Here is an 11,675-nt window from a genome sequence, read left to right as displayed (position 1 = left end):
GAGCACCCTCTCCTTCAGCATGACAATGCCAGACAACACACAAGCACTGCAACATCTACATTCACTGTCATCGATCATCCCCCGTACATATAAACTTGCAGCATGCTGCAGGTGAAAAATAGGCCTGAAACTTGTCTTCTACATCTACATCCATACTCTGCAAGCCACCTGACGGTGTGTGGCGGAGGGTACCTTGAGTACCTCTATCGGTTCTCCCTTCTATTCCATTCTCGTATTGTTTGTGGAAAGAAGGATTGTCGGTATGCCTCTGTGTGGGCTCTAATCTCTCTGATTTTATCCTCATGGTCTCTTCGCGAGATATACATAGGAGGGAGCAATATACTGCTTGACTCTTCGGTGAAGGTATGTTCTCGAAACTTTGACAAAAGCCCGTACCGAGCTACTGAGCGTCTCTCCTGCAGAGTCTTCCACTGGAGTTTATCTATCATCTCCGTAACGCTTTCACGATTACTAAATGATCCTGTAACGAAGCGCGCTGCTCTCCGTTGGATCTTCTCTATATCTTCTATCAACCCTATCTGGTACGGATCCCACACTGCTGAGCAGTATTCAAGCAGTGGGCGAACAAGCGTACTGTAACCTACTTCCTTTGTTTTCGGATTGCATTTCCTTAGGATTCTTCCAATGAATCTCAGTCTGGCATCTGTTTTACCGACAATCAACATTATATGATCATTCCATTTTAAATCCCTCCTAATGCGTACTCCCAGATAATTTATGGTATTAACTGCTTCCAGTTGCTGACCTGCTATTTTGTAGCTAAATGATAAGGGATCTATCTTTCTATGTATTCGCAGCACATTACACTTGTCTACATTGAGATTCAATTGCCATTCCCTGCACCATGCGTCAATTCGCTGCAGATCCTCCTGCATTTCAGTACAATTTTCCATTGTTACAACCTCTCGATACACCACAGCATCATCCGCAAAAAGCCTCAGTGAACTTCCGATGTCATCCACAAGGTCATTTATGTATATTGTGAATAGCAACGGTCCTATGACACACCCCTGCGGCACACCTGAAATCACACTTACTTCGGAAGACTTCTCTCCTTGTAATTGAAATAAATGGTTGTAGCTTCATCATGAGTTGCATTAAGAATTACCTATTTTTTTATTTCTTGATGGTGACTAGCTTTGGTTACCTGTATCCACTTTCAAACCATCCGCACTGTAAGTGTGACAAATATAGGCGATAGCCCATGTGCAGAAACTGCCCCTGCAGTGGTATATGTCCACCTTAACAATGGCATGTTACACCACACAGGATGGACATTAAGAGTTCTCTAATGTTAGCCATATACCACTTTGCTTACTGCAGGGTCAGTTCCTATATATGGGCTATTGCCTATATCCATCACACTTACAGCATGAATGGTTTGAAAATGGACACAGGTGACTGAAATTAGCCACCGTAAAGAAATAAAAAAATAGATACTTCTCAGTGCAACTTATGATGAAACTACAACCATTTATTTCATACCCCATACAGTCCTGAGTTGGCTCCATCTAATTTTCATCCTTTTCCAAAACTTTAAGAATACCTTCGAAGTGAATAGTGATTAAGTGGTGAAAACAAAGGTGAGGCTGTGGCTCTGCCAACAAAATCAAACATTCTACAGTGATGGTATCAACAACATGGTCTCTTCTTGAGAAAAATGTGTTTGTTAGCAAGGTGACTTCATTGAGAAATGAATAATAAACATAAAGAATAAAGATTCAGAATGATAACAACATTTGTTTTGTGTAAAAAAAGTTAAGAATTTTTTCCTATAAAAAATTTGGAGGCATTACTTTTCAGCATGCCATCACATGTATACATATGAAGTCTTATTTGTTTTTCCCATAATGTATCATTAGCCATGTTTATGGGAGTTTCAGTGCCTTTTTGAAATTTAAACTCACTAACCTAGTCTATGCGAAACAGACCTACGCTCATCTCCTCTGATAGTTGTACAATAAGCAGTTATGTAACTGCAACATCACCATCCTATCACAAAACTGCAACAGTTGCCAGCAGAATAAGCATTTATCACTCTCACTCCCATGCAGTTATCTGTGTCAACTTAATTACTGATTTTCAAACAATGCAAGTTATAATATACCATTCCTTTCCACAAAGCTTTGAATATACACATAGACTACCAACAAACACAAAAAGTCTTAATTTTATCATTGCACAAGTTTCATATTGCCCACTTTTAAGAGAGAGAACATCAAGCTTGTGTTTTCAGTCAAGTTGTCATTTGGAATATGGCAGCAATGAGAAAATATTTTAAAATCATTTATCAAAATTATCTGTATCATTATACAAATGATTAGAAGTGAGCTTAAAAGCCAAAACTGCCATGTGAGAAACAGCCTACTAGTGTCTTAATACACTTGCAGTGTTCTGATACTGCATGTTAAGAAGATACAGTTGGTATATTTCCTGAAGAAAATTTAAAAATAGCTTTTCTAAAGCATTTGCAGTCCCTGCAGTGAGTATTAAGAGTACATTTCTATGCCTAAAAATATTCTACAGATATCTAGAGCATGCCTAGTTAATTCCTGTAAGAATTTTATTTCAGTCTTTGAAACATCAGGAGATGGTTGTCAGCAAAATGAAGCATAAAAGATAAGACACAAAATTAGAAGACTCAAGACTCCAAGCAGGAGACATAGCCAATATATGTTCCTTTCTGTTCAGCAAGTTTTCAACTATGCTCAATCCTCCAAAAGGTCAGAACCAGCTAAGAAGTACTCCATTTTCATAAACTCTAGTGTAATAGCTAATATGTGTACAAAACACGTAAGTGGCAATCAGAAAGTCTCCATATGAGGGTATTAGTGCAGCGTATATGCAGCATAGTGTGACTCCAATGTGAGTATATAAGCACCAATATGTAGGCAAGGGATTAGTATGATGAGGTAATTACCATATGTGTCCAAATAGGACCAATGTGCTGTTATCGCTTTATTGGCTGTCAAAAGACAAACACCAGTTGATATCCATCGGAGAATGAATAATTTGTATAGGGCAGCATGTCCATTGAAAATCACTGTTGTGGAATGTTGCACCAAGTTATGTTGGTCTTGATTTGACACAAGACACATGGAAGTTACGCTCACTCAAATGGGAGACATTTGAGCATCTGCCCTACAGTCCTGATCTCTCCCTATGCGACCATCATCACACCTTCAATCACTTGAAAATGACTTGAAGGGTCAATGAATTCAATAAAATGACAATGTGCAGAAGGCAGTTATGTATTTCTTCATGTCCACGACACGTTTTACCAAACAGATATCTTCAGCCCAGTGTGTCAGTGGGAAGATAGCCTCAATGCTCACAGTGATTCTGCATTGTTGGCATACCGGTTCTGGACAGTACCACCTTTAAGTGGATATTTATTATGACACTTTATATAATCAGAGAGAATTGACATACTCCACCAGCCTTCAAACAGGCTGAATAGGAAGAGTTTACTTAAATGATAACACTTGACACACTTTATTTTCAATACAATAAAGATGAAAGTTTGTACATTGAGTGAAATACAAAACAAATTATGCATTAAAAAGTAAATATTATGTGAAATAAACATCTTACTTTGCCAAAAGGTCACAAAATTTTATTTTTGTAGACTTTTTCATTTACTGCATTACTTTTCATTATAGTGGCTCGATAAAGAGCACATCCTATTAAACCACATAGTACAATCTTAAACTTTATATCTTAATAGTTGCTGAAGTTTAACATCTTTCTTTGTATGAAATTTACTTACAATTTTTTAAAAGTTAACAACAACAGACTAACAAGCTACTATTCTAAGACTGAATCAATCATTCATTCACTCTTTAGAAAAGGATCTTTAAACAAAAACTACAATGAAAGAAAATATTAAAAAAAACTTATCCTCGCCCAGTTCTCACAGTCATATACATTAACAGAAAATGAAAATCACCTTACCCCTCAGAAAAGGAAAGGAGGAAGGATTTTGGTGAGAGGTAAATCAAAATTCTGACAGTTGTACGAAAAACTTGATCAGTTAACAGTGAAAAATACATCAGTCAGTAAGTCATGCATAATGTAGCGAAACTGAAAGAACCAGTATGGGGAAAAAAAGACTGGAATTATTGACATTGTTAATAATTAGATCAACAACAATGGCAAATAATGAAGTGGCAATGGCAGAGAGAGACCAAAGCATGGGGGGTACAAGAAAAGTCAAACAAAGAGAAAAGCTGAAAGGAAATAAAATTAAATAGATAATTGTATTATTAAAGAAAGCAATTACTTTGATGGAGCTTACAATCCATCTCAAATGGACTCAAGAATGTAACATGAGAACTTTAATATTTGCCCCCATTAAAGTGACTATGAATGACATTCCAATAAGACAATGTTATTTTTTAAACAAGGTGAGATGAGCTTGGTGATATGCAAGTTGCAGTAGCCACCAGAAAGATCGCGGGAGGCGCACATCGGCACGGCGCATCACGGACGGTAGTTACCGCAAGTAGAGTCCCGTCCACCAGAGGGCACGCGAGAATTCGGACGCGACCTCTGCCGGCGTAACAACAACAACAACTCAGGCAGCACGGGCCGTGCCCAGTCAGTTAACATCGGGCCTGCCTAGGACACAGTCGCGGTCTATGCTAAGTGAAGTGCTACGTAAACGTGAACAGTGTTACTACACAATTGGCGAGAATAGGGTCGTTCTTTCGCGTGTTGCGTCGTTGTTCCGGTTTCGCAACTTCTCCACGGCATGGAGGATTTAGTGCGGGTTTTGATTGAGCAGCAGACGGAGCTCATGGCCACCATGAAACAAGTGCTTCCAGCATTGCTCTCCACGCAGTCTGCTCCAGCGCCGTTCCCTCCTCCCTTTCCCCCGTATGATGAGACGGCGGAGGATTGGGACGCATATGAACATCGCCATCGGCAGCATTTCCAGGCATTTCATGTTGCCAATGCGGAGGTATGTCGTGCTCTCTTCTTGTCTCGGATATCTCCCTCGCTGTATCAAGTTTTGCCGCAGCTAGCGCCGTTGCAGGAACCCTCGTCTTTGTCTTTTGACGCATTGTGTCCATTGCTGTCTTCATATTATCGCCGCCGCACGCATGTTGTGGCGGCTAGGGTGGAGTTCTATCAATGCAAGAAACAGCCCCATCAGTCTTACCGGGCGTGGGCCTCTACCCTGCACAGTCTTAGTCGCAAGTGTCATTTTGTGACGGAGCAGTCGCGAGAGTCGTATGCCCACATTATGGTACGCGACGTCATTGTTCGTTCGGCCCCTGATAGGGAGGTCCGCCAACGGGCCCTGCAGTTAGAAGACCCTTCCCTCGAGGAAGTCCTGTCCATTGCTCAATCGTATGAAGTCTCTCACGCCGCAGGTCAACAGCTGGAAGCGTGGTGCGACGTCGCGGCGCTTCAGGGCGGCGCGGCCACATCCACTGCGTCTGGGGTGGACGACGTGCGAGCGGTGCAATCCGGCCGTTACGGCCGCTCCCGCACGGTGCGTAAACAGAATTCCGGCCGCCGGCCCCTGTTGCCGTCCTGTGCGTCGTGCTATATACATCATGATCGGTCAGAGTGCCCCCTGCATTGGGCCGTTTGTCGCAAATGTAATAAAAAAGGACACATTGCTAAAGTTTGCCGCTCAGCCTCAAAAGAATCGAAGGAAGCAGGTACAGAGGACATGGACGTTGACATTCAGGAAGTTTCATCGGGCCAGGCTCCCGACGCATCGGCACACAAACTCTTTATCGAGGTGTCGGTTCGGTAGCGCCGGTTACAACTGCAAGTAGATACGGGCAGGGCAATTTCGTTGTTGAATGCACAAACTTATTCCGACCTTGGATCGCCCCCGTTGGCGCCAGTTTACCGGCGTCTACGCGGTTATGGTAAACAGTTCATTCCCCTACTGGGTCAATTCACTACCGACGTGACTTACAAATCAGTCACTCGGCCTATTACTTTTATTGTTGTCAGTGATGCGAGCTCTGCTAACCTTTTTGGCCTGGATGCCTTTCAAGCTTTCGGTTTTTCTATCGCTGACGCCATACAGTTGGTCTCCGAAGATGTTCCCAATCAATCATTGGAATCTTTGATCTCAGACTTTCCAGATATCTTTGAGGAGGGCCTGGGGCGTGTTTCAGATTTTGAAGCTCACTTAACGTTGAAGGCGTCAGCTCGCCCGCGTTTTCTACGCGCGAGGCAGATCCCCTTGGCTCTCCGCCCTCAGGTAAAGGAAGAGCTAGACCGGCTGACAGCCCTAGGGGTCGTTCTTCCCATTTCTTCTAGTGAGTGGGCTTCGCCCCTCGTTATTGTAAGGAAGCCCTCGGAAAAATTACGTCTTTGTGGCGATTTCAAGGCCACCATTAATTCCCAATTGGTGGTGGACACCTATCCTTCGCCTCGTGCTGATGAATTGTTCTCTGCCGTGGCGGGAGGCCAATATTTTTCGAAAATCGATCTTTCGGAGGCTTACCATCAGATACCACTTGATGAGGACTCCAAATGGCTGGCGGTCGTCAACACCCCGTTTGGCCTTTACCAATACCAGCGGCTGGCCTTCGAAATATCCAGTGCCCCGGCGATATTCCAGCATTATCTTGAGTACGTCACGTCGACAATCCCTCATTGTATTAATTACCTGGATGACATAATTGTCACAGGCTGCAGCACGAAGGAACACTTGCACAACCTTTGTACCCTATTTCTCAAATTCAGGTCTGTGGGCTTGCGTTGCAACCTGCATAAGTCAAACTTCTTCCAACCGTCCATTGAGTATGTGGGCTACACCATCTCTCGGCACAGCATCCAGCCACTAGGAAGTTTGGTCCAAGGTATCGTCGACCTTCCTCGGCCCACTTCGCTGAAGGAGTTACAAGCTTTTTTAGGCAAGATAGCCTATTACCACCGGTTCATTCCCAGGGCTTCCACCATAGTCTGCATCCTGTACTGCCTTCTGCGCAAGGGTGTTCCTTTTGATTGGTCGCCTGCATGCGAGCAAGCGTTCATCTCGTTGAAGGGCCTCCTCACGTCAGCGCCTTGTTTGGCTACTTTTAACCCCCATAAGCCATTGGTCCTGGCTACAGATGCTTCGCAGTATGGGGTGGGGGCAGTCCTGGCTCATCGCAATGCAGACGGTTCCGAGCAACCACTGGCGTTTGCGTCTAAAACTCTTAGTCCCGTGCAGGCCCATTACTCCCAGGTGGGAAAAGAGGCTTTGGCCATTGTCTATGCTGTTACCAAGTTTCACCCTTTCTTGTATGGCACAAAGTTTCAGTTAATCACTGACCATAAGTCGTTAATATCGTTATTTGGCCCCGCCTCTCAGATTCCGGATAGGGCGGCCCACAGACTACAGCGCTGGGCCTTGTTCCTCTCTAAGTCCCATTATGACATTCATTTTTGCCCTACTGGACAGCATGCCAACGCCGACGCTCTTTCCCATCTTCCGGTGGGCCCGGATCCTACGTTCGATTGAGAGGAGATTGTGTTTTCATTTGGATGTGGCGTCCCGCCAAGTGGTTGATGGCTTCCCGATCACTAGTTCTCAAGTCGCCAGGGAAACGGCAGCTGACCCGGTTCTCCGGCAAGTAGTTCGCCTCATTCAGCAGGGGTGGTCATCCCCCCCTCCAGGTCGGGCCTCAGACCCTCTTCGTAATTATTTTATTCTACGAGACCGCCTCTCGGTCTTGGAAGGAGTTCTCCTTCTGGCTACCGATGATACAGCTCCTCGCATGGTTGTTCCTGCAAGTTTACGAAGGGAGGTCCTCACGTTATTACATGCGGGGCACTGGGGTGTTTCCCGTACTAAAACCTTGGCTCGCAGACATGTGTACTGGCCCGGTATTGACAGAGAAATTGGGCACTTGGTGGCTGCCTGTTCCCAGTGTGCGAGCCAACAGGCATCTCCCAGGGCAGCGTTCTCTTCATGGCCGCCGGCAACCCAAGCATGGGAACGTGTTCACATCGATTTTGCGGGCCCGTTTCTCAATGGCTTTTGGCTCATTGTCATTGATGCTTATTCCCGATTCCCATATGTGGTTCGCTGCTCCTCAACCACTTCAGAAGTTGCAATCCAGGCACTAGCCAAAATCTTTTCTGTGGAAGGTCTGCCAATCACCCTGGTCTCGGACAATGGACCGCAGTTTATTTCGCAGACCTTCCAGGATTTTTGGAGGCGCTTTGATATTCGGCACGTTTGCTCTCTCCCCTTCCATCCACAATCGAATGGGTGCGCACATTTAAGACGCAGATGAAAAAGTATGTGCACGAATTTCCTGCAGAGGAAGCATTGACGTTTTTCCTGACGGCACACCGGACCACACCAATGGGAGAACGCAGCCCCACAGAGCTCCTCCATGGGCGGCAACCTAGGACTCTGCTGCACCTCCTCCGGCCTGGTCCTCGCCAGTCTTCACAACACGGAGTACCTGGCTTTCCACTGGGTATGTCGGTCTGGGCCCGTGGATTTGGTTGCAATCCACGTTGGATACTGGCAGTGGTCCTGCGCCGAAATGGATACCTTGTAGGCGGGGGACCGGGTGGTACGTCATCACCAAAATCAGCTACGTCCACTTTTGGGAACCCACCATCCGACCTCTCGGACACCGGCTTCCCCATTGCCTGCACCCTTGTTGGTTTCTCAGGGGACGTTACCGCCTCTCCCCGCTGTGACTCGGCCGCACTGCGATGGTTCTCAGCCTTGGCAGCCTACAGTAGCTCCAGCACCAGCATCGCCATCGTTCGAGATGCCCCAGCGAGAGCCGGCCCCCCTCGCAGGCCCGGTTTCTCAGGAGGCTTGTTCACCTGTGGTCGTCCCTTCCCCATCGTCCCCGCCACTGGGTCTTGCCCCTCCCGAGGTGGAACAGGATCCGGAATTCGACAGTTTGTTGCCCGTTCTGTTCCAGGCTCCGGTGGTGGGACGACGGGGGCCTCTTCGTGTGGGTCACTTCCAGCCGTATTCGAAGGTTCCGGCTCGAGGGTTGGCAGATACCCTCGACTCCGGTCTTCCAATGGATGTGCTCAACGCTCCACCTTCCGACGCAGTGCATCACAGTGGCTTCACCCCCCGAAGGAGGAGTGCAGTAGCCACCAGACAGATCGCGGGAGGCGCACATCGGCACGGCGCGTCACGGACGGTAGTTGCCGCAAGTAGAGTCCCGTCCACCAGAGGGCACGCGAGAATTCGGACGCGACCTTTACCGGTGTAACAACAACAGCTCAGGCAGCACGGGCTGTGCCAAGTCAGTTAACATTGGGCCTGCCTAGGACACAGTCCCAGTCTATGCTAAGTGAAGTGCTACGTAAACGTGAACAGTGTTGCTACACACGTCATGCAAACATTAACTAAAATTTTTATGTAACATACAATCTTTGATTTCTGATTGTGGCATGCTGAGCTTTTGTCTGGACTTTGTTAACAAGCAATTAACAAATTACAATGATGTTCTGTTGCTATTTCTCTGACTGACTAGACATGTAATGAGTTCTTGTCTGAAGTTAATTAGATGCTTTGTTGAAAGTCAGCAGTCTTGTTAAACTTGGAATTCAGATAGTTTAATGATTTACTAAAATCAGAACAATGTAGATACAAAAGAGGAGATAGAGAGCTGCAGATAGGCACAACAGAAAGACTCTCACAATTAAAGCTTGTGGCCACTAAGGCTTTCATCAACAATACACACACACACACACACACACACACACACACACACACACAGACATGGGGAGTAGCAACTTTCATAATACTGTTACATTCCATCCTGGATGTTTCATTGTTTGATAGATACAAAAGAGATTTGTTGTCGTACAAGAAAACAATTTCTTAATGTGAAAAGGCAACTATGAACTTTATTTCAAATGATACAACATACATGAATCCCAATGTGTTGCTCATCAGGATAGACCTTTGGACATATGGACTTTTAAAGCAATCCAAGAGCCTGCACAACATCAGAACTTTTCTGCGAGAATGACTACAAAAGTGTTTTCCTCTTTTTTTTAAAAGGTTTTCCTAGGAAGGATAAATCTTACCATAATCTAGTCTAGAATATTGTAATTCCATGGACAATTTTCAAATGGTCTCTTACAAGCAGTCTCATCTATTTCTGAGTTGTTGCCTATGATGAACTTAGAATTGAGGTGTTCGGCAGCAGAAGACTCACTGAGCTGCAGAAAACTTGAGAGTAACTTCCAATACCAGAAAAGAGCGTCACTTAATAAACACAGAACTGCATATAACACATTACATACGTGGCAGTTTTGATCAGTATATAAACCTCAAAGATGTTTCTGGGGGCTTGCTATTTCATATGGGAGTGTTTACGACATTGTTCATGGGCCATTGGAAAGTTTAGTGTCAGTGGGTGCCTAAGCAGTTGGATGACATGATGAAAAGTAATTGAATGATTGCTTCACTGAATCATCTGCAGTGGTATATTGAGAAGAGTGACAGTTTCCTGTGCCACATTGTTACTGGTGATGAAACGTGGACATTGCATTTCACAGGCAGCAGAGCACGGCATGGAAAAGTCCAGGATTGCCTGTGACAAAAAAATTCTGCTGAGTGCCATCTGTTGGGAAAGTGGTGTTAATGGTCTTCTGGAAGCATTGTGGGTAACACCTGCTGGATTTCATGCCGCTATGTGCAAACATCAGTGATGACAGAGTTTATTCCACACTGTCATATTTCCAGACTGCCATCAGGAAAAAGTGCTGAGGGATTCTTGATGTGTATAATGTGATTATTCTTCACAACAATGTGGGGCCACTTGTGGAAATTAGAACTGCCAACAAGCTCCAGTCATTTCACAGGGATAGTCTGGATCACATGCCATACAATCTGAAATTCACCCTTAGCAGTTTCCATGTTCTCAGACTACTGAAGAATTTCCTGGCAGGATAATGATTCAGGTGCAATGATGAAGCCGAGACAGCAGTCCAACAGTGGTTCCACAGTCAGCCACACAAATTCTACCACAGGGGCATCTCAAACTTAGTGTTGCACTGGGACAAATGTGTGAAACAGTGCGGTGCCTATGTGGAAAATTAGCTTAAGGTATGTAGAACAGTACATGTATTTGTAATTATCTGTATGTAATTTCTTTTGACTTACCAAAAATAGTCAAAGACTTTCTAATTCACCTTCATATTAGGATGTATAATTCTCCTATATAATTTTATGATAATGCATCCTCTTGATTAAAATGTTCTGAGGTGAAGATAACTCCTCATTTGGATCTACATGTGGAGCCTACTCAGAAGGATGTTGTCATCAAGAAAATCTAAATTGGTGTTCTACAGGTCACAGTGCAGAATGTTAAGATCCCTTAAATGGGTATACAATACAGACTACAGACAAGATGATAATAGAAGATTTCAAAATGTCATGCACAGGAGAAAGCTAAAAATTAATGGGTAGGTTGAGCAGTTAATGAAGAGGCACTGAATGAAATCAATGAGAAAAGAAATTTATAACATAATTTGACTAAAAGATGAAATCATATTGATAGAACACAACCTGATGCACCAAGTAATCATTAATTTGATAATGAAGAGGCACAGCTGAGGGATAGGGTGGGGGATTTATAATGCTAGAAAGTTATCAAGGTGAAGTACAGTATTCAGTTTAAAGTGGGTGTAGTTATGCACAGATA

Source organism: Schistocerca serialis, chromosome 3 (assembly GCF_023864345.2).
Source record: "Schistocerca serialis cubense isolate TAMUIC-IGC-003099 chromosome 3, iqSchSeri2.2, whole genome shotgun sequence".
Classification (NCBI taxonomy): Eukaryota; Metazoa; Arthropoda; class Insecta; order Orthoptera; family Acrididae; genus Schistocerca; species Schistocerca serialis.
The sequence above is the reverse complement of the archived record's forward strand: the minus strand, read 5'-3'. Positions refer to the sequence as shown.